The sequence below is a fragment of the Haliaeetus albicilla genome, chromosome 17 (genome assembly GCF_947461875.1).
Source record: "Haliaeetus albicilla chromosome 17, bHalAlb1.1, whole genome shotgun sequence".
NCBI classification, from domain to species: domain Eukaryota; kingdom Metazoa; phylum Chordata; class Aves; order Accipitriformes; family Accipitridae; genus Haliaeetus; species Haliaeetus albicilla.
Window position 1 is genome coordinate 832,919 of NC_091499.1, and position 24,682 is coordinate 857,600.

Sequence of the window (24,682 nt, forward strand, 5' to 3'; positions counted from 1 at the left end):
AGAAAGGCAGAAACTTTTTAAGTCACAAAATCTTTATGTGCCACTGAACCGGACAGATAATTTTTGGCTGACCTCAGTTTCAGAGGGCACGCAGACTAAACCCATTCAGGTGCATTTTGAGCAGACATCAGTGCAAACTGCAGGTGCAGTTCAGAAGTGGCATATGGCCCCTTATTACCTCCACAAATATGCTGCTACTGCAACAATAAATTTTTAAAAGACATTGCTAACTCTGTTTAAGGTCTTAGATGTATCGATGTTTATAAATCTGTAAGGTTTGATTGAATGAAATATACTATTGCTCTAATCTCCAACCCACAAATTACTTCCCAGTGAAGCAATATAGTGATTTCTTTTCCCAGAACTATAACAATCTCATGAGCAATAAATCATATCAAAATCTTATACAGAAATTCGAACGTTGGGGCGTTTTTTTTCCTTCTTTCTAATGCACAAAGAAACAACACCAAATGTCGTCACCCCTCCCTGGGAAAACATAGTTTATCTGTCCAAGAACAATTGTTTAATCATTATGGAATTAAAAGGGAAAAAACTAAGAAGAGAAAGAAGGAAAAAATTCAGCCTGATTAAAAAATGGAGAAGTGGGTAGAGTGAACAGCTCGATGTCACATTCCCCCCACCCTGACCACGGCCACGTCTTAAAGTGCCTTCTGGTATTACTAAATAGATCCAGTTTTTATCCACATTTCCCTAAACAAACTGGTCTAGTCAGGTTGCAGAAAAATAGTTCTTAAGTCATCTACTAGACTCTGAGGGGTATCCTGCAGTGACAACACAGATGCCTGGTACTTTCCTCCTCTGTGTGTGTAACTTACTTGGACAGTAAGTGTTGAGAAGCCAGAAAAAAAATTCCTCTAAACCTAACATGAAAAGATGCAGCTATAGTGTATCATTCTGCAATGTAAAAACATTTTTGCAACAATTTAAGACCAGAAGTGCATTAGAGAGACTGACATACAGACAAACAGATATTCACTGCATGTACTGTACTATCTAAATTAATATAAAGATATATCAAAGCAAGTAAAGAATAATAAAATAAAAATACCATAGTGACCAGTCCCACTAGCATAATAAATACACAGGCTTTTCAGCTTTTTGATTCTTTTGATTTGATGCATATTCAACAATAAAACAGCAGTCATTCCCATGAAAAAACACAACAACAACTTACACACAAAATTAGGTAAGTTAATACCTTCTTGAATATTTATGAAGTAGATAAACAACTACTCTTACATAAGTATACACTATTTACATTTTATAATGCTTTTCATAGGTTTTTTCTGCAACAATTTTCCACTAATAATCCTGAAAAGACCTATTTAATTACACTAATGATTTGCATGGTTAAGTGCATGTAAGGTTTTTTCCATTGCATTTATTTAATTTCCTGCATTTTAAGTGAATGAACGTCAGTTAAACACGTACTGATAACGCAGATCCTCTTCTAATGAATTTATGAAGTCAGTGTTGTTCCACGCAGCCTGTTAGCATTCACGTACGTAGTGGAGATTGTCTACAAGCAACACACCAATGCTTGGAAGAAGTCACCCTCAGGACATCCATATGCTTGGCTGAAAGAATTACTGCGTCTTGGTGTGTTATATGACACAGCAGGGATAGGCCAAGACAAAAGTAGGGGTTTGGGGGAGGAAAAGAGCAGTTTCTGAACATACAAGATTTCAACCCCAAGGATGAGGTGCACATGATACAACCCTAAGGGTCAGAGTGGCTTCTGTATGCAGGACCTAAGGCACTACCCTACACCCAGTTTGACTAGAGACCCTCAACATGCCAACTTCACAAGGGCTATGTTTACCAAATAATTTAGTATCTTTTTAAAATTAAATTTTGAAGAAAATTATGTCAAAAAGACATTCTGACAGGGAATACTTAACTTTCACTTCTAACTTACACAGTTTACATTGTGTATGAGTGGGAGGCAGATTTTTGAATAATTCAGTGGTGACAAGCCTCTGTGTGAGGAGAAGGATGAGGGATGTGAGGAGTTAGTAAGAAGGAAAGAACACATGCATCTCTCAGGGGTCTGATGCACAGAGCATAGCACCCCACTAAAGAGTTGCATGGATGGTGCTCCTGAAAATGAGAAATACAGTTCCTTAACAGAGGATGCATAAAATCCTATATAGTGAACAACACTGGAGCAGAGTCAGAAGAAAAGATTTATGTTGTATGACTATCAGTATACACACAAATGCACAGCTTATATCCATGGATTAAGAAATTCTTTACTCTGTAATTTACCACATATAGCTAGATACGTAAAACCACCTGCAGAACCTGCAATATTAGCCCCTGTACATAAGAATCTCTAAAATATCCATTTCCCCTTCCTGTTACAATGCATTACTCAAGCATTAAAATAGAAAATCAAATATTTTTTTTTTCCATTTCCACAGAGAGAAAAGTGTACCTGAAAAGAATGAAGGTGTCCATATGTAGATCGTACATAGAAATGCTACATATATACAGGCAGGACAGAACAATACCTATAGACAAGAATCCATATCATCTGCCGTACATAAAAGAAGGGTTAGGTATTATAGAGAGATAAACTGGTCTATCTGAAACAGGTGGGAAGACAAGAGTGTTTGAGGGACAACCAACAAAAAGAGGGACAAAACAAACATAATCAGGTGTCAGCTATATAATGAATACAGAAAGTAAAAGGGCAACACCTGTTACGCAGTCTGCCTTCTATAAAGTTTTACAACTAGCAAGAAACCAAGAGAAAAACGGTGCCCTTGATGTTACTGGGACTGCATCTGCTGATGACTTGGCACTTCACATGCAAGCTGCGGCTTTAAGATTGTGCAGTTCGCACACGTAATTTGCTGTGCACAGGTATAGGGAGCTGTCTTCTTAAGATTTTCAAATATATCTGAGGAAGCAGGGAATGAACTCCCTTTAAACCAATAGAAAGTTCCGTATAGATCACTTCAGGCACCTAAAAAACCCAGCAGACACCTACCTATAGCCACCTAACAGCTTGGAAAACCAGTCACACATACTCATGGTCGCTACCTTCCAGCAAGAGTATCAGCAAACAGCTGTCAGACAGAACTGCACTAAGGGATGCCAAGCCAGAGTCCAGAAAGGTCTGCAAAGTGAGAGGGACTTGCAGGGGTTGACTCTCAGCTACTTTTATCACTGAGAGGACGACTGATGCTTTGGTTTGCACATTCAGTAACTGAGGACAGCTGATAAAAAGCAATTCATTACATATTATTACTCATCATATACAATTTATAGTTTCAGCTCCTGCCGAATTCTAGTTTATGGCCTCAAAAATTGCCCTCGGAATTCATGTCTGACTAGACAAGTAACTGGCATTAGCAGCGGCCGGTGGCAGGTGAAGATGTAGTGCTGCTCCCACGCAGATGCAGAGGTGTGACTGCCTCACATGTGCTGTTAGTGTCACCTCCCCTCCTGAAAATTCATGCAGGTCTGATGGTTACAGCTGGATCCACACAAAGGCAGTGATGGGCTTGGGGGAGAAGAAAGGGGATTTTCCATTTCCAGTTCCAGATTTCCCGAACCAGTGAGATGAAAATATGTGGGGAGTTTTCACAGTCACACAGCACTGAGAAGGACCATGGGGATCATCGAGTCTGAATGCAGACTTAACACTATATATGGTAGCTCACAAAATACCTGTTTCTCCTACACACAAAAAGACACAGAACAGTCACCAACATCCTATGATAGACTTAAGTCCTAGTAGAAAAGACCAAGAGCCAGAAACCAGGGTATGTACAGGAGGCAGAAGAAAACAAAGCTCTCAGAAAAATACAACCATTAGAAAGACTTTAAAAAAGATTTTAAAAGTATCATAGAAATGATGTTGCCAGCCCTGCTGTATCCTATTTTACCTCACCATTTTGTACTAAATCTGTTTTCAGCTCTAAAAGCTGAAGTCTGCCACCCTGTCATACATATTGATGACTCCTAACTTACAGTGCATATTGATATTAAACTGGAGCTTGGAAGACTACTTCTGTAATACGTAAGGCTTGCCTACAGTTATTTTAAAATAATTACAAGGGAAAATAACAGATACTTTTGGTACTTGCACACTTCGTCATCCATAAAGTTTAAAGCCTGTCCATTTTTATGGAATGCAGCTTTAAAGAATGTCCTGTTACACATCTAAGAAAGAAAAAGACACTGGCATACTTCAATGCTTTTAAGAGGTAAGAAAAGAAATATGGAGTAGCAGTAAAGTGTTACTACTCTTCTTTTTGCAGAACACAATAGCATGAACAATAGCGTTAGAGAGAACACCTTGAAAAGAGGTGGGAAGCTTTAAAAAGAACCTAAATCCAAGCTCTGTAAGACTTAAGGATGTATTTCACTGGTCTGGTAAACACTTATACCTACCTGTTGAAATGTTCTCTCTTCCTTCAAACATAGTCAGGAGTCCAGCCTGTGATCCTCTGGCTTTGGGTAGGCTGTTCAACTCAGTAAGATGAGGTCCCAAATTTTCAATATTTGTTCTAAGATTGTTTCCAATACTTACTGAAAAATTTTATCCATCAGTACAATGCACTGAATGGAATTCAAAGGAAAATGATGGAAGAAGAGGTGCAAAGAACAGGAGGAGAAAAGAAACTGTCTTACACTAGAAAGTCACTTATGCAGTCAAAGAGTCAGGATTTGAATTCTTCCCTTTCTTGAAGAAAGGCAAGCAAGATCTAAAGGCATAGGTAAAAAATTCAGGAATCCCCAAGAGTTATGCATACATATGTACAAAATAAGGTTGGACAGAGTGCACAAACTGGGGTTTCTAATCCATTTGTTTTTGTTAAAAAACCACTAAGATTGTTACAAATCAACTGAAATAATAAAATTATTTCATTTGTATATCAGAATGGTAGTCTGATAGTCATGACTTCTGCTTGCTTCAAGGGGCATATGAGTAAGCTCCTCTTTGAAAGTCTGACCCAGAAGTGAAGATTCTGCATTTCCCACAAAATCATCTGGTATAGATAAAAAATGAGTATTTCAATAAATATCCGTAGTCTTGTGCTCACAGCCAAGTGATAACAGACTGCTCCCCATATACTCTGGTTATACATGTCAACATGCTGTGTTGATTCCAGAGAATAAATACTGCGATATTGAACTATTGATCATTTATACTATTAAAGATTATCTGAAAACACTATTTCTGTATCCTTGCTGCAGAGTCCTTGTATACTTTCTGTAGACGTCACGAGCACATCTGACATTGCACATCAAAGTACATATAGTTACCTTAAATTGTTTTCCGGCCATGAAATTAACTATTATTCACATATACATTGACATATGCATACTACTCAACTATGCATTAAGAAATTACATTGACCACTTGCACACACTATCATTTGTAAAGTATTAGCATAAAAGTTAAGAGATCAACATTTAAGCTTCTGTACAAGTTAACTCTATTTTTTACTTTCGTATTTGTTCTGTATAATTACTATGCATTTCCTCAAAACATTAACAAAAGACAACTCACTCTCTTACAAGAATGATAAATACAATGTATGTGACTCTATCACCTCATGATTAATAGGGTCTTTTTTATTCATGAAGCTAGATGTCAGACTCAGCTGAAAAATGCGTATCATCTTATATGTATTTATTCCAAAGCCCAGTAAAATTGCTTTACACTGCTACAGATGGATACAATAACAACCACTTTTCACTGTTTTTCAAATTAACACAAGATGTATGTCAAATGATGACCTTAAACTTCCTGTGTTGGAAATTTCATTTAAAACTTGACAAATATACTGGATACCAGAATAACATAGTAATAACAATGCCCATGAAATCTACTACATCTTCTAACCACCCTCCTAAAACAGAAAAAATGCTTGACGTTTCAAAATAACCATTGGCCTTCTGTACCCTGGGAAGAAAAACTGCACAATACCTTTTTTGTTTCCTAATCATCTTTTCAGTCCTCCACTCACTAGACTGAGAAATCTTTACTTTTAATTTAAGACCAGTACAGTCTTTTCCTTTAAGACTTACTGCAAAGTTAGTTGATAATAATTCTTGGAAGTACTATTACCGCTACTCTTCTGTAAGTTTCAGAGAATATTCCTCCTTTCATCCAGAAAAAGATTTAGGATGTCTCCATGAGCAGCACCCCACCGAAACAGAGTACCTCATTCTCCTTAAGTTATATAGCAGAGTAATAATGAGTGTTATGCAAAGAATTTAATTGAAAATTGCCTAAAAATCAAAAGGGACAGTTAATAGGTATATTACAATATCTCCTGAGTCCTACACTTGCTGGTTTTCATTATAAGACATTGTGCTGGCTGATAAACCTCCAACTTTATCTCAGCTCATTTCTTGAATAATTGATAGTCTCCAGAGGCCATGAACTCAAGTAATGTAGAAGTGAAGAAAAGTAAAGTTGTACATTAGTAAATCAAATCCTATATATTTTCACCATTCAAGGCCTGAAAAGAATATTTGGTATTTGACACACCTGTTATACACAGCTATAGTACCAGACTGAAATAGCCTGTGTTTTCTTTCTATTTTCTTAGTTATAAAAGTATGAGGGAGACAATTATTCAGAAAATGAGAAACAGCATACTAACTGAACAAAAAAATTTACTTATTCATGTTAGAGACCATATTTTTCAACAGATTTCAAGTTACCTGAGGTAGGAGAATAAAGGCCTTGCTGCTACAGTTATTTATTTCCAGGCTGAAATTAACTGTTGAAGAGAATATGTTCACGATAAGCTTGAACAGTAACTTAATGCATATGATTTTAGGAAAGCAGTTTTGTGCAGGTATTTTTCAAGCACAGCAGACTCCACAATATCACTTTTTCTTTTTTTAAACTTGTGTTGCTATAAGTGAAGTCTTCATTCTAGAAAAAGAAATTCTATTTTTATTCATCCTAAGAATACTTCCACTGTCTTCACTAAAACCAAACAGAGCATGTAAAAATCTAAAATATATGCAAGACTTTGCAATGCCACCATCAAATTCCTAATACACCATTAATCTCAAGCTGTTATACCAATACATAAGAAATATTTATTTTTAATGTCACTTCAGACTACTGTATTTCCAGAGAAATCTCATTTTTATCACCCCCCCGCAAAACCCAATAAACTTGTTATGATAAAGGTCTCCTTAGTGACCTGACTTGTTTCTTCACTGTATGACATAAATGCAGTCTTCATTTACAAATAGATGCCTGCAGCGTTAGCATTTCTTTTCCTTAAGCATCATCTATTTTAAATATAACTGTAATAAATGAGAAAAGTTCCTGTAGGCTACTTATCCAAATATCAGTAAAAATACAAATTGTTCCCAGATGTAGTCACTCCCTCTAAAAATTGAAGAGCAGTGACACATGCAGGGCATCTGATTATGGTCAGCTGGCACCAGAATCTCTGATTCAGAGGAAAACTTCCTCCGAAGGCACATAGTACCGCAAAACTGCCCAGCCTTGTTCTCCTGTAAGAAACAGACTCTGTTCTTGGGATGCTACACCCAAGCCATATGTATCATGATTGTACCGGGTACTGGATAAGATGTATCTATCATAGCTGCAAAAACACAATTACACAATTCAAGATCATAATGTAAAGAATTGGTCAGGGCAGGGGGCAGACAAGGAAGAAAAAGACTACATTTTGCATTTTTATATCTATTTAATCCCACTAATATGGAATATTAGAGAAGAACACTACACAGTAAGATGAAGAAGCAGCAGTTGGGTCTCAAAATAACTTCCAGAATTCTACTATATTTGTTTTTCAGTTTATACATCGATGTCTGTACACAATCTTCACAACATCACATTGACAGCAGTTAAGCTAGCACACTGCAAAAAAAACCAAAAACCCACCCTCAACTGTCTGAAACTACAGCTTGACCCTTAGCAACATTAAAGTCACTACTTCCAGAGCACTCAAGAATATTTTCACATTACATCTGAAGTTAGCAGTGACTACCAGAAAAGACTGAGACCACGTATGAGTGCTGCTGGTACACCACCACAGCAACTTGAATTAAAGATGATCTCTACAACTCTCTTTAGTCTGTCCCAAGCCCTGGTTGTAGCAGTTGTAATATGGCTCATATGCCTTTCCTAAATGCATGAACTAGCTTGTTCTACACCCCATCAACGCACCCCCATCATCCTAGATCAGGAAATTAGCCTGTAACCAAAACTGACTTTTATTTTCTCAGTCACAAGGAAAAGCCATATATATGCCTTTTTTGGGATAAGACAGGGGAGTTGATAGTGATCCAGCTTTCTAGGTATAAGGATACTTGGTTTTGCCATAAAAATGTAGGCGCATATTTCCTTCAGAAAAAAACAATCTATCTTGTCATAAAGTCTAATGTTATGTACAGTCTATTGTGAATTTTTGTTGTTGTTTTGTTTTTTTGTACAGGATAGTACTAGCCATCTAGACATGGATAAGCTAGTTTTCTTCTGATTATCTGTTTGGTAGTTTTGGCAGCCTTTGCATACTCTCTCTATGCAAGGCAAATCTTTCCCAGGCTGACAGTGGTAAAATTAGCCATATCTTGTCAGTTGATGTGTAATTTGAATTGTTCATCTTAAAAGGTTGTTGTACGTGTGTGTGCACATGTGCATGCTTTATGCAATGAACATTTGGGTTTCAGTATCTTTCATCCCATAGCAACTTTTTTTAACATTATATAGAAATTTGGAAAGAAAAGTGGACCTATGAGGTGTTGCCTTCAGAAGATGTGCAAACACTGGGGAATAAAACCTCTGCTTCTAAGGTGTAAGAAGATACATGGGTCAAGAGAGCTAGCATCTTCAAAAGAACACCTTTAGAAAAACAACTGAAGAGGCTTTTCCAATAGCTTTCAATGGTTTTGATCAGGTTCTGCATTTATGTGGTACTTCCAAGAGTACAGTAACTACCTTTTCTTAGGTGGTTTCATTTCACTAACTTTAGAGTTGAAGTTGTCAGCTTTTAGGAAACCTATTTACATGTGAACATTTAGGATTAATCACCCTGGAAGAGCCTATTTTTCTCTTCCTGTAAGCTTCTAGTCTTAAAAGGATGAGGTAGCATTTTAACCCCCAATCGCCTACAACCAACGTAAGTGCCCTCTAAAAAAAGTGCTCTTTTATGGAGTGCCTCCCTCTAAAATTGTACATCATACAGTCTGCAGACATGTGGCTTCTGGGGGAGTGCAGGGGACATAGTTGAGATGGAATCCTTTCTAGGAGGACCCCTCCTCTCCTTTTCCTTCCCTCTCTGACTGGAGGGAAGGGACTTGTCCCACTGTTGTTCCAGCATCACCTTTAGCCAAACTTGACAAGCGTGAAAGGGCAATGCATTCACAGAATCTTTTACAGTTTCCAAACTACTTTAATGATTGATCACTTTGTTCAGTGATAAACTCAAAGTCAAACTGTTATCTCAAAAGTGACTTCTGATTCTCCTTCCCCAGAACAAAAGTATCTTCCTCTGTGGTACCAGTTAATTCATCCCTTATGATCCCATTTGCAGTAGAAAGCTCACATGCATAAATGCCTCATATTAGCATTCATTTTCTTGTCTGACTAAATAGGCATTTTGAGATTGCAGTACTCCTAATATATCAGAAATGCAAATAAAAAAATCATATATTATTTAAAAATAGTCTTGTTTCTTCATTGCGCTGAATAACTGCTATGAACAGCGATTTGTTTGGCAGTTTTCTCTTGCCAGCTGTTATATGAAAGTAACCAAGTCTCTGCAACTGCTATATAATAAGGCTCTTCTTATACTGGTATCACTTTTATTAGTTGCTGTCTCTATTCTGAACACTACTTTTTGACAGTGGGAGAAAAAAAAAGGATTTTTCTTTTTTTCTTCTTTTCTTGATTTGTTTGGATCATATGCTAGGCCTCTGTATAGACTAAAACCCTAGTAACATTACCCTGTACAGAATTAAGGGTATTTCTACATATGCAACAGCTGTGGGCACTTTGGGCCATACCTAAATTGCCTTTAAATACACTAATTACTTACTGCTAACAATGAAGACACAAAAGCACTGAAGCTGATCTGGGCTCCTCAGCCCACTCAGAAATCTAGGTCTGCAGCTGGGAAACTATTCCTGAACTCTGAGCTACTGCCACTAGATTACTAGGGGGAAAAAAGGAGGAAAACCTACCAAAAAACCCCAACAAGCTAATTTAAAGATAGTTGCCATGTTTTGATGGGCTGCAGTCAAATACCATTTGAATGTCTTCTATCTGTACAACCTCTCTGGGCAACCTGCTCCACAGCTTCACTGTCCTCCTGCTGATGAAGTTTCTCCTTTCATCCAGCCTGAACATTTCTTGTTTCAAGCAACACCTGCTGTCTCTTACGGCCCCACCATGCACCACCGTGAAGGGTCTCCTCAAGACCCTGCCCGCAGACACAGACACTAGGGAGGCTGCTCCTAGGTCCCCTGGAGCCAGGTCTTCTTCTGAATTGTTCAGCCCAGCTCCCTCAGCCTCTCCACACAGGGCAAGTGCTCCAGCCCTTGACGAGCTCGGCGGCCCTCCGCTGAACTCACTCCCGTTTGTCTGTGTCTTTCTTGTATTTGGAGAATTAAAACTGGACACAGGCACGTAGGTAATCGTTTTGTATTAGCAGCAGATGGACACGCTGATTGCCCCGTCATCGTTCCCTTCCCAGCCTACACATCCCTACCTTGAATGCGAAGAAGATCTTGGCGCTCTCGCTCCAGAGCAGATAGAGTCAACTTGCTTACTAAGCAACAAATTCAGCAGCGTAGAGCGCCGACCTGCACCTAGTTCTGTCCCTGCAGATGCAACTTAGTCCATGTACTTGGTCTGTAAGCTTGAGCCTAAGCCTACCAAAACACATCCTTGCAGAGACATGGCGTGTTCTGGAAAAAAACCAGAATTTTCTCTCTCCATTGTGGGGACGATCATGAGAGGATTTGTACAGATCGTCTCTTCCCTATATCTCATCATTCAGGTATATCCACAGGACAAGATGTTTTCTGCTCCCACTATCCTATAGACTCTTCTGAAAAGAAATCCTTAAAAGGGGGGGGGGGGGGGGGGCAGAAGACAGAGAAATTATCTGAAAAGTAGAAAGTTCTGTTTTCCACTTTTTCCCCCCCATCGTCTCTTCCCTCTAATGATATTACAAACAACATGATGTTAAGTGCTCTGAAAGTCATCTTGCTTTTTTATGCTGGTATGATTTTTGCAATCTCAAAAATGTGACAAATGTAATTATGCCTGAAAGAAATAAACCATCTCTTCTTGCAGAGGGTGAAAGAATACTAAAACGTGATCAGTACTAGCGCTAAGCTAATCGTTGTGACACCACTCATGTCTCTACAATTCTGTTTAGTGTCAGCGCTTACATTATGAACCCCTCATTTCAGGGGTTTCTAACTCTGTTCCACATTAGTTAGCTACTCTTATAGGAGTACACAACATGGTTGTTAATGGCTTCATTAGTGACATTTTCCTAAAACGGCTTAAATTTCAGTTTGAAATTTTGTAACTCCCTTGTCTGTTACATGGTGTAAATCACCAGCAACTTGTGACTAAAGAAAGACAATGCAATAAGACAAAACCCATCCAAAATGTGATTTATATGCTTGAAAAAACAATTTTGCCAGTATATCAGAAAAAGAAAACAAGACAAAAGGACAAAAAAATTTCCTTGCCGGTAAAAGCAGTAACAAATTGTTCTCTTGCAGAAGAAGTATTTTTCTGGCTCTCTGCTACCCACCAGTTTGTTTCTCAATAAATGACAGAGAAATAGCTCATTCAAAACTAACTAAATTTCTTTAATTTCTAAGAAACAGGTTCATTATTATTATTATCATTATTGAATGACTCTCTATACCCCATTATCATTTTTCTTTTACTATTTCATTACACATTGCTCCAGTGAATTTTCCTTGTTTAAAAATAACCAGCTGAAGAAGATTTAATTCTCTCTTGCTGAGTTGACATAAACAGTAAACAGTTTCTCTCATCAGACAGTAGACGGTCTATCAGCTTGGAAACCAGTGACTAGGGAGCCAATGGTGTGCGATCATGCTATGCATGCCATGGTGTACATTTCCTGCAGTAGAATAATTCATATGTGATAGCATTTGCCTTAGTGCTACTTACTCCTTACCTAGATAACAGGATTATTATCTCAGAAGGTAGATGGAAATATATCTTTGCTATATTTGTCACCCATTCTAAATCTATCCTGTTGGAACAAAACTATGGTTTCATGTCTAGGGAAAGTGATGGAAGAACTGCCTCCCCCTCACCTTTTTTTTTAAGAAGGTATGAGTGACAGCATGGTGCATTGCTACATTTCTTGAAATAAAAGAGGGAAGGCATGGTTTCCTCCCAGTTTGTAGTATTCTCCTTCTGACTCCCAATCCCAAACCATGGAAACACAATAGCTTCTGCATAAAACTGTGGTTCTGCTATTAATTGAATATCTAAGTTCATCAACTGAATAGGCCTGCAATTGATTCCTCGAGTTCCTGAGAATATTTATATACTGATGCTACTACTGGGCTATAAAGGCTGAAAATGGGAGATTTATTTTTAGTAAGTTTTAATAAAAGACAATAAAATATATATTCTAATAAACCCCTGAAAGATATATTTACGAAACAGAGTTCTTCAAAACTAGCACACATCCTTTGCGTGCTCATCATATGAAAGCATCACCTGTTTATTTTGTTTGCTCAATGTGAGTAAAAACAAAACAGAAAAGAAGTAAGCTGAGGTCAAACACACTCCAGGCTAAATAGCTGTGACACGGCAAGTAAGAGAGCATTTTGAATCTAAATGCCTTTCACCACCATAGCCCTCTATATAGCGACACATAATTATGTTTTAAGGATCTCTGATGATATGTGGGAAGCTTGAGAAACGGGGAAGAACCCACCAAAATCCATGGCGAGTTGCAATGGAGTTACAAAACCATTCAAATGACAATCCTGAAGAGGGAGGAAACCCCTGTCACTAAACTGACCAGTCCAGACAGACTCACGCTCACACTGCTTGGGGCTCACCGGCTCTGGAGAAGGCTCCTTGTACGCCCCTGCCGCCGTATTTGGCCTAGGCTTTCTCTGTGCCCGGCGCGAGCAGGCAATGACCCACGGGTTTTCAGGCCATGTGCTTTCCAAGCCTTTCACAGGGAACCAAGGCAAGGCGATCGTGCATCATGTGTAGTCTTCTTCCCTAGTAACTACTGTCCTCATAGGTCGACTTCAACTCAGTTTGAAAGAGGAGGCTACTTCAAAGACAAGTAAGATCTCCGAAGTTTGGAGAGAGGATGGAGCTGGATGGGACACGTTCAAACTAAGGCAAAGGCTGTGCCATAAATTCATGTTCTAAGAGGTCTGAAGATCCACAGAAGAGATTCGTCACCATACTGCCATCGGTAAAAAGTCAAATCAGAGCTCACAGCTAACCACGAGACACAGATGTGCAGAAACAGCTTCCCTAGCTCCACCGTTCAAGGAACTGCTGTGTATTTAGGTACGGCTGAAACCCAAACTGTTCTATGATGAGCCATATTACCTCCTGCCTAATCATTAGGTCTACTGCAAAGGGATCAATGCAGAGCATTAGCTTTTGTGTTAGTATTTTATTTTATAAGTGAGCCCAAGTAGACTGACTGTCTATAAGAGAAAAAAATTAGCATATGATATTCATACTGCATTAGACTTCCTTATTAAAAACATTATTATTAACAAAATTTATATGAAAGAGTACCACAACTAAAAGAAAGTAAATCTCATATCCTATATGACAGTAGCATTTCAAATTGAAAAGCTGTATTAGATCTGGTTGGCTGGAGTTAATTTTCCTCATAGCAGACAGTATGGTGCTGTGTTTTGGATTCGTGACCAAAACAGTGTTGATAACAGACTGATGTTCTAGCTATTGCTAGCACAGCATCAAGGCTGTCTCTGTTTCTCCCCCCACCCCACCAGCGAGGAGGCTGGGGGGGGCACAAGGAGTCGGGGGGGGACACAGCCAGGACAGCTGACCCCGACTGACCCCAGGGACATCCCACACCAGAGGGCGTCATGCTCGGCAGATAAAGCTGGGGGAAGAAGAAGGAAGAGGGCGGATGTTCAGCATGATGGCGTTTGTCTTCCCAAGTGACCGTTACGTGTGATGGAGCCCTGCTGTCCTGGAGATGGCTGAACACCTGCCTGACGATGGGAAGTGGTGGATGAATTCCTTGGTTTGCTTTGTGTAAATGAATTCCAATTTGCTTGCACATGCAGCTTTTGCTTTACCTATTAAACTGTCTTTATCTCAACCCACGAATTTTCTTGCTTCTACCCTTCTGATTCACTCCCCCATCCCGCTGTGGGGGAGTGAGCGAGTGGTTTAGCTGCCTACCCACAACAAAAGCCTGTCCAGCTGTTTTAAACTTCTTGCAGTAAGTATTTTGGTTTACACTTACAGGAAAAGCATCTTTCTCTTTCATCAAGATGTAGCATAATATATATCTATCTTATGCATTCTGTCCTTATCTAAGTTACCATATTATACAAACTCGCTTCCACAAGATACATTTCTCATTGCCTATGAAATAATAGACCTCTGTGTATTTTTTAAACTTGCTATTTTTAAGGATATTTTAAAAAAATCATGTAAAAAAACCAGTTTACCATAAAGCATTTTCTTCTACTGCCTTGCAACTTTACAATATTGATGTTATAAATGCTAACATAACTGGTAACTCATCCTCTTAAAAGCTAGAAGGAAAAAAGGAAATAAGTCATCCCAAACTGATCACAAAGAAGGTGAGCTTTTTGATCAGTACACATCGTTGCCTTAGTTCTGCTCAACAGTACTTTGATAAATCTCACCCTAACTAATGGTTTGCTTTATATATCTCATGAAGCATAGGTCCAATTTGAAAGTTTTACTAGATCTCATACACTGTGTATTTAGAGACAAAATTTAATTTTTACTGTTCACTACCCTTTTTAGTCCTTAAGCAGTGACACAGGTAAGTGGAAGTGAGCTAGGCTCTATTTCTTATCATAAATGGCCAACAGACTTGCTTGCTGAACTCCACTCAGTTTCCAAAAGCTGAGTCCTCTGAAAATGTCGAACTTGCACTGATGATACTGATCCTTAATTAATCCAAACAGCAGAGGAAGAAACAATGCTGCTGTAATTGCAAACAAAACCCTAAATCTCCTTCAGTGTAGATGGAGCACATCTCCACAATCAATCATACACAATCCATATACCATTAACATGAAGTCATGCTCCCAGTTAGAATTGTCTGTTAATGCAGGCTGAATTCCTGCCTGCTCTCAAACTTATTTTATGGATGTTATGAATCCTAATTCCCCCCCCCCCTCAATTAGGAGTAATAAAAGAAGAATAGAGAGGAATGCAAGAGTTTTGGTGGCTTAGAAAACAAGAGACACGACCAACATTCCCACTGTCAAGTGGCTAGGACTTGTCTGTATTCCACACTGCTGCTACCAGCTACTATCTCTCTCTGGCTGATCTTTCGGTCTCATTTCCTAGTTATGTTGTGTTTTCCAGCCTGTCAACTCCTTGGAGCAGGACCAGTTTACTTATTGAGCATGTTGAGTACAAAGGGTATCTCCAACTTAGTCTCGGCCTCTGAGTGCTCTGCGATATGAAATGGTAAATTATAACTACTCTAAAAGCCTACCTTGAAATATGGAAGGCAATACTGCGTTTCACCATAATAGCACAGAGTAGGTCCTTGTAAATCACAAAGTAGCAATTTAGTGCCCCTGTTTGTAATTTTAAGGATGAGTTCAAGGAAGAAAACAGTAAAAGCTAGAAGCTGAACTATGTATCTGCATGTATAAATAAAGGAAAGATAACCTGTGAAAAATCTTTCAAAAATCACATAATCAGAGGGGGAAAAAAAGTCCTTTAATGTTGGGAATATTTTTTGTGCCACTTGTTTTTGATTATGTTGCTGCTGTTTTAATTACATTGCTAAAGATTTATACAGCCATGGATGGTTAAATGAAACAGGCAACTCTCTACAATGTTCTCTGGAATACATGTTATTGTCTGCAGCCAGGAACAATTTTATGAAGCAATTTTTAAAGACATCTGTACAGAGCAAAATTTCTCAGCATGACAAAGAGGTCAGCTAATGTTGTGGGAGCTGATTTCAACAGCAGTGTTATGAAAACAAATAAATCATTAACAAAAATGGGGACCTATTAGAATCAAGTTACTTTCTGTATCCACTCAGGAGTTCTGCAAGATTGGCATAGGGCCTGAAAACACTGGAGTCAGGGTTCATCTCCTGATGGAAAAGGTAAGTACAGAGATGGATGAAAGGTCGGGTCCTAGGTAAGTCAGAAAAGAAAAATATGTGTGTGATGCCTTGTTCATGTATTTCACTGCAAGTACAGCTAAAGTATTTGTCTTAATTTTCGAAATACTTGTTGTCATGAAATGCAGAACCGAAGATTCAGATGCATTTTGGTTTCTAAGTACAGTTGGAAATACTGAAAAACTGTACTGAGTAGCAGAATTACATCACTCCTAAGAAAATTTCGGAGAGGTAGAATGAGGTTTTGAGGTTTGAGAGGTTTTGTCTTTTCTCTTCAGCTGGAATACAGGAAGACATCGAGGAAAAAAAAAAAGAAGATTACTGCTTTTACACTTTTTCTCTATTCAAGTGTTCACACACTTGATTTCAGTTTTCAGAATTAGTTGGACACTTCATACAGGAGTGACTTAAAGCAACTACCTTGGTTACAAACAGCTATTTATTTGCAGCAAAGAAGTTGACAATACTGAAAAACTGTAATTTGAATTTTGAGATATTTCTGCTAGTGTCTTTGAAATAAAATTGATTATCAGGATGGAAAATATAGATTAATAGGAAACTTGGTATGAAGCAGGAATGAAACAGTATACAACTCAAAGATACTTTTTCTAATACTGAGCAGCTTGATTAGGGCCTGGTCTTTCATCACTGAATCACTTTTATTCAAGTACCTTTTCAAGACATTTTTCTGAACCTTAAGTACTAAACACCTTATGTAAATTTTCTGTAATAATTTTCTGTACATCAGTGACTCCAGAAACCAGAGATTTAATGAAAGCATGAAATACTATTAAATTCCAGATTAAACACAGAACATAAACAAGCTTTTGACCCTATTATTCCCGGTGTTGTGTGGACCAGAGATTATGGGCAACAATTACACTTGAATATGAAAAAGAAAATGGCCTTAATTATAAAGGAAGTTTGAATTCCCCCCCTAAATTATAAACTAAAAAGCAATACTTTGTTACAGAGCTGTATGTTCAGTTACTTCTTCAAGACCTGGTAGGGGTGGAAATCTTTCAAGATATATGAGAAAGCATTCATTATTTAAACAACTATTCACGGCACCAATTTCAGTGCAGTATACTTTATCAAAATTAATAATTTTCTGCCTTCCATTGTTCAGGCTTCTCTTTAAAGAATTCAGCTGAAAAACAGAACAAGCGTAATCTTTAGATTTAGTGTGGCATCAGTCTAAATTCTAGTATCCTTTCAAGTATAAAGGCTTTTCTTGTCTTACATGGGAGAAAAAAAATGCTGGTAGGGCAGGCAAAAATCCCTACTCTGTAGTTAGACACTTAGCTCTGTTTCTATTAAAAATATTGGAGTTTTTTTCCGCTCTCCTGAAACATCTCCAGGACTGAGTGACAGATCAAATTTTCCTTTTGCCTTATGCATCAACAAGGTCCTCATTTCATTACAGCAATATAAATCACAGTTTGAAGTCCTGGCTACTCACTGAACCGACAGCTGAGGTCCCATTTTCCTAAGAAATTTTCTATTTTCTTTTCCATCCATCTAATGGACATATCACTACATCTTTTTCTTCCTATCTTACTTAAAAGGGAACTAAACACACAAATCACCTGGAGATGATTAATATGACAACAATTGCTTTGAAAGCAGAATAGCAACTGTCAGGTTTGAGAGAAACAAAGCATAAAAGAAGGAGAATGCCACATAAAAAGAAAAATCACCATATTCATTGTCTGAGCCCCACATTAAAGACAGAACAAGAACAGAAAAGCTCACCCTTCACTATGGATTCTTTAGCACTGGCGAGTTTGTATGAGTTATTTGAAGTCTTACGTTTATGAAGTATAAAACGATATAAACAAATATTGTTCAGAGCTGTGACAACTTTTTTGAGTTTTATTTAAATCTTTGCAATAGTGAAAGATGTACTGCAATATTAAAGGTTTTTTTTATATACATACTGTTTATTTTTCTGACTTGTCAGCTATTTTATGTATCTGCACTTACAGAAAACAAAAGTAATGAACAAAACGAGTCATCCTTTAAAGGCTGAAATCCAGCTAAGCTGAAGCCAAGCACAGAGGGGGCAGAATTTCACGAAAGTCAACATCATTTTAATTTAGACTGTGCACTGGACAAGCTTGCAAACAAAAACTTTCTATATAATGTGCTACATAAAGCTAAGGTTTTCAACAAAGTCTCAAATTCTTAAACTGTACAAAGGAACAAATTTGCAAAGCCAGGTTTACATGCTGCTTAAACAAGTTATCACAAAAAAAGGAGATGACTATACAAAACAACGAAAGCCAAACTATTGGTTAGTAAATGGCAAAAATCCTTCAAGGAACTGCAGAAATTGCTCACAGAGGCTTAAGTGTATAAAGCTGCTTAAGTCATACACTATTTTTAAGAACAGCACATTTGGATGAATTTTTTGGACATCAGAGCAATAAAAGATCAGACCAAATAGATTCTTAAAACACACAGAGAAACGTACACATTTGAAAATACTAAGGGACAACTGAACTGCCTCCACGCGACATCTTTTCTTCCTTTGCTCACACACTTGTATCAGGAACTATGTCTACAATAAAGTTTGTTTTCATACTTAAAAAACAGTTCACAAATTCATGCCAAGAGAAAAGCAATGCACCCTGATTTCTCAAAAGTCTTTGTAGAAGGAACCAAAAGTTAAAGAAAGAAGGAGGTCAAATTCCTTGGAAAATAGGATTTTGTTTGGCAGCGGATGTCAATCAGTAGATAAGTGCTTGCCACAGAATCAGGCTATCCACCAGTTCAGACCGGCCCCCGCACCCACTCCTGACTGTTCTCTTAAGGCAGTAATGAATTGTTCTTTTTGCCTTGTCTTCAAGTTCAATCATTTCATTTCTCTTACTCTTCCTGTCTCTTACCTCTTTTATGTCCCTTTTCCTAATCATTTCCCGATATAATGAAACATCACGGCACATACAGTATTTCCTTTTTGTGCATCCAACCTTCTGTCCCATCCTCCAGTCTATCTGCTCTTCCCTCTGTCTCAGGCACAACTATCCTTTTTCACTCTCTCCTCATTAATGAGGGTATTTTTCTACTGATACTGTGACTGAAGTTTCTCTACACCCATTTCTATCCAAAATCTTTACCCTGTTTTCTTTCAATTCTCTTACCACATCTTCACCAGTATATGACATCTGCCCCTTACTCTCAATTTCATTTTTTCTTTTGAGTTTGTGCCTGTAATTAAAATTCCAAATATACTGAACAGAAACATCAGAAACGTTTTGGTTCTCTGTATGAAATACTACTGAATAAAGTATACCAAGAAAGTAAGTTCTTCTTTCCATTTTGGGGGAGAATAATATTCACAGATCTGCCACAGCTAGGAGTCTTCTGAATTATTTCAGAATTTTTTTTTGCTTCTATGTTTTTAACACAGAATTGACACACTAGAAAATACAGTAATTAACTAGAATAATGGTTAATGGGGAAATTTCAGTAACAAATCTCAGCTCAGTTATGTATATCTTCTTGGCCTGAGAAATTTCCGCTATACTAATAAAGACAGCCTCTTAATTATATTTCTAATCTGATCTACATAACAACATATATAAGGGAAGGATACTTTTTATATAAATGTGAAAAAGGAATGTTTTAGGTTACTGAGGACCAATGAACTCTACCTATTTAATGAATCACATACTTGATAGAGTTGAGAAATGACTAATCAAGTGCTGATAACTGCCTTACTGCTGGTACCTGGACAGGACTTTTATCAGTACAATCTCTGTGTTCATGCTCATTGGAATTATTTGTACTTCCATATAGGACTATTTAAAACAAATAAAATAATCCCACTGAATTCTACTAGATTTATTAGAAAAACCAGTTCTTCTCCTGCAAATTCAACATTTGTTTCAAATGCCCTTTCAGAAAGTTTTTAGTGGAGAGATTCACTCTGAGGTATAATGTATACAAAAGAAATATAGTACTGTTATTCAAATCACCTGTGAATTCTGTTTTAATATATCACAGAGATTAAACTACAAGACTTTAGCTGAACAAATAAATTTCATTTCAAGAGCAGTGTCTCGAACCTGACATGTTATATACAACCTCACCAGTTTAAAAAACAACTAAGAATGAGAAAGGTGAATTTAGCTGAGTCGTTCATCATTCAAGGAACTGTCATGAAACAGGCAAAACAAAGAACATCAAGAATCTGGAATTTAACTTAATTTACAGTATTTATCAACATTATCTTAAGTCTATTCCCCAGAAACACCTACTCTAAAGCATGGTGCCAGCCTTTCAAAGGGTAAGGGGCTGGATTATAGCCTTCCCCCCCTACCCCCAACATGGTAGTTAAACATCCAGGAGGATGCCAGCAGGAGTTCGGAAGCTCAGCTGAAGCCAGACCATATTTCTGAACAAGACCATTATTGCCCAGCAGCTGAGCCTTTGCGCAGGGAAGAGGTGAGGCTTTATTACACTGCATCCTCTGAAGACACATTGCCTCCCAGTTTGCAAATCTACACCATGGAAGTAATTCAGAAGAATCAACCTGCTTGTCATCTTTGTCACTCCTACCAGATCCTGGTAGTTTGCAGGACATGCTTCCAGCATCTTATATTTTGATAGTTTTCATTATCTAACAAGCCATTAAAAGGAAAATTGAAATATAATTCTGTTCTTAAACTGAGATTTTGTTTTAAAACTTTCTAAATTTATGACTCACTCTAGCATCAGAGCAAGTTGTAATTAATTTCATTTTGTATTATACTTACATAATTATATTTATATAAATACCCTATCCTCTTTTATTCATAGGAGAAAAATCTACCTTTATTCAATAACCATATCATTAGAAAACTATTAAACACTGACTTTTGTACAGAAGACATTGTATTGATTTCTGACCCTCACCGAAAAAAGGAGAGTTCATTATTTCCAGGTGTCATTACCTCCAACTTTGCTGTACCCACCCCATTTTCAGTAACTAAGTAACTTGAAAACTTTCTTCCTTAATTAACTGCTGTTTGTTTTTTTACAGAATGTGCAATTTCAATGTAATCGAAATCTGATAAAACTCAAAATTCTTCACCTTGAATGTGAACTGTCATACAATTAAATAACTTAACTCAGCATTTTGGCTCTAAATTTGTCCACGTGATTTCAAGTCCATTAGATTTAGACTAATTTACCTGTTGATAGATCAGAAGAATATACCCAACCCCAGATTTAACCAAATACGAATTTAATTTTTAGAAAGAACAACTGGAATGAAATCATTAAATCTATATATTTGAACTGATTTGGGTTCCTTCGTTTGGAACATACAATAGTGGTTTTGGGAGTTGATGAGGTAGTAACTCAAAGCAAAGTATCTTTTTTGTCATTCATATGAAGAGAAAATACTGAAAATTCAAGGTTTTCCAGAAAAATTTTCATGACAATTGGGTGTTTTGACCCTAAGCCCATAGAGTAACTGACTCTCTGAGAGCTAGGTATTGGCAGGCAAATGACAAAGTTTCCCATCAAGCCTCTAAATTGTGGCTTTTAGTTTTTCAGCAACAAGGTAATTTCAGACTTCTGTTTCCTTCTTTCTTTCTTTTTTTAAAATAGCCCATTCTTTTCCCATATTTGATGTATTTGAAATACAACATTCAACTGATAAATGGCAAAATCTTTACAAACAAGCCCTGGATATTTTCATGAAAGTTTTAAACTGAACAGCTACAAAACCTGAAAAATTGAAAAGTCTGTAACAAATTGTCTTCTCGGTATTTTTGTTTGTCTGCCTTAGCTGGAATTCACATACCATGAAAGTAAAAAAATAGCACTATGGGACAGTAAAAAGGATCAACAAACACAAGACACTGCACCACTGTTTCAGAAGAAATTTTGAGGGCATTAAAAAGATCTTCTGCATAGAGGAGCGTGAGTAAATGAGATGCTGTTTTTACTTGGGCTGCTGAGATTTAAAATAATCTCAGAAATGGGCATTGCTGAACTTTCATGTAATACCCTTATCTCTTTTCTAGATCTCTATTTTACAGAAGAGGCCTGTATCTTTAACAGAGCTGGTAACATAAGACAGCTGTTGCTAATCACAGTCTTCGATTTTATTTTCCTGTTGTCTGCACCAGCAATTTCAGAAATTACATAGGCACTTGAGTAGAGACAATTTTATAATACTTATTCTGCAACTTCAAGAGCTGTTTAGCTACTAGAAGCCTTTTGTGTTCAGTTAACTTTTGCTCAAACCTTAAAATACTGCTTCTGACTCTATAGCTGCCACTGAAGGGATCTACCCTCGCTGCAGCTTAACATTCAGACCATAATAAAACTTTAGGCCAATGGTTCCTTTAGAGCAATTTATATTTCTACATGTAGTTAAAATAAGACCAAATGTCTTTAAAAGATTGATCTCGTTCCTAAATAGAGAGTCTGTAAACCACATGATTTTTTTTGATTTTTTTTAAACTGGTCAGATTTTTTTTCCAAAATTTTATGCTCTTGGACACTTTCTTCAGGTTTACAGAACCCTGCTCACCCAACACTGCCCAAAAAAGCTTATCAGCAAACAATCAATGAATAATTTAAAATAATGTTCTCTCAAATATAAATGCCTCTCAGGTGAAATCATACAGCAATTCTCTTAACCGTTTATAAGTACAGGTCTGATCAACTGCTCTTAATACCATATTCTGCTAAATATATAGTACTAATGTCTTTTTTTTTTTTACCCAATTTCTACTTTTTTTTTGGTTATTTATAAAGCAATCTGAAGCAACCACTATGTACTGATTTTGACTATCCTAATATATACAATTTATCAAGAAAAGATAAGACACTAGACCACAGCAATCGGCAGTTTGATACAAATGGCAAAAGCAATCCTTGAAGGATGGTTACTAGATGGTAGCAGGAAACCTGCAGCTCTGGGAATAACTCCATGCTGAGCACAGAATATTGCTAGCAAATCAACTACAGAAACTTTCCAAGAATGTGCCTTGCCTTACTGAATAAGTATTTCATTTCCAGCGCACTGATTTTTTTGTTTCACTACTCCAAACCTGTAGAAATGCTTTCTATCTTTTACTACTCATTAATATAACAAGCTCATTAAAGTAAATGAAGGTTAATTTAATCATATTCAGGCACTATATTGGATAGATTATTGCATTTGTCTTTTGAATAGTTTGTCTTTCATTCTACTATCTTCATCAAATAGTATTCTGAATAATGATCACATTGTCATTATGAAGTTACAGCACTATTACATTCTTATTAAGAACTTCAGGTCACCTATAGCATTTACACAAAATACCACAAATCTAGTCAAAGCACCTCAGGCTATGCAGCAAGAAAGTAATTCTGTATAGCACTGTGTGTATTTCTAATGTCTTTACCATTTGGATGATTACATTACCTCAGTTTTATATTCACTAGTCAGGAGGTAAATGTCAGCTGGAATCATTGAATCTCAATTTTTTAAACCTTTCATTTTGTTTGATAGGCTTTTTACCCATTGTAATTTATTGCTCTTACTGATGAAACTATAAAGCAAAAACCTGAGAGTGTAATCAAGGCTAATGGTGAACCAAATACCATGTGATAATAAATCAGCAAGAAAAAAATACTCTAGAGATAAATGGCAATGTTTACCATTTTGCTTTAAATACTATTAGAACAACTGTTTATGTAAAATACAACACTGTACACCCCCCCCCCCAAAAAAATAAAATCAACATTCTCTTCTTTCATGTAAAATAAAAACTAAAAGTTCAGACAAGCAGCTGAGTTTGGGCCTCTTTTGCAAGAAAAAAATGTTTTTTTAATCATAGTTTGTAGCAGTAAGGAGAACAAAACATAATATGAAGACAGTATGTAGTGGAAAGACATTTGAGTTTTATAAACAGGGACATACATTGTCAAAGTCATAGCTTGTGGTAATCCTGCTACTTTATCTTTTAAAACTTACTACAGCAGAGAAAAACCCCCAATTCCTACATGAAGCAGCTGCAGCACACTTAAGTTGACTTTTCAGAGTTAGTGAAACATTTTTTCTTTATTCTGCTAGAATATTTTTTTGTCAACTGGTCTTTTATTTTCCAAAAAGATGGTACATGTGAAAAAAGCAACTATAAGAAAACACCTCAACAGTTTGTCTAAGGCCCAGCTACAAAACCTACTTGAAGTAAAAAAAAAAAAATTCTCATTCACTTCAACAGCTTTTCTGAAAAGCCCTGACGCAGAAGTTAGAACATGTAACAGCTAATAACAGGTAAACTCAAATAGGAGCTTCA

The 24,682-nt window shown here is 37.1% G+C and overlaps 1 protein-coding gene across 2 annotated transcripts in view; it reads right to left on the reverse strand.

Annotated features, from left to right (window-relative positions):
• The window catches only part of KHDRBS2 (KH RNA binding domain containing, signal transduction associated 2), a 379,002-nt gene that overhangs the window by 279,951 nt on the left and 74,369 nt on the right, over positions 1–24,682 (reverse strand). The window lies entirely within an intron of this gene.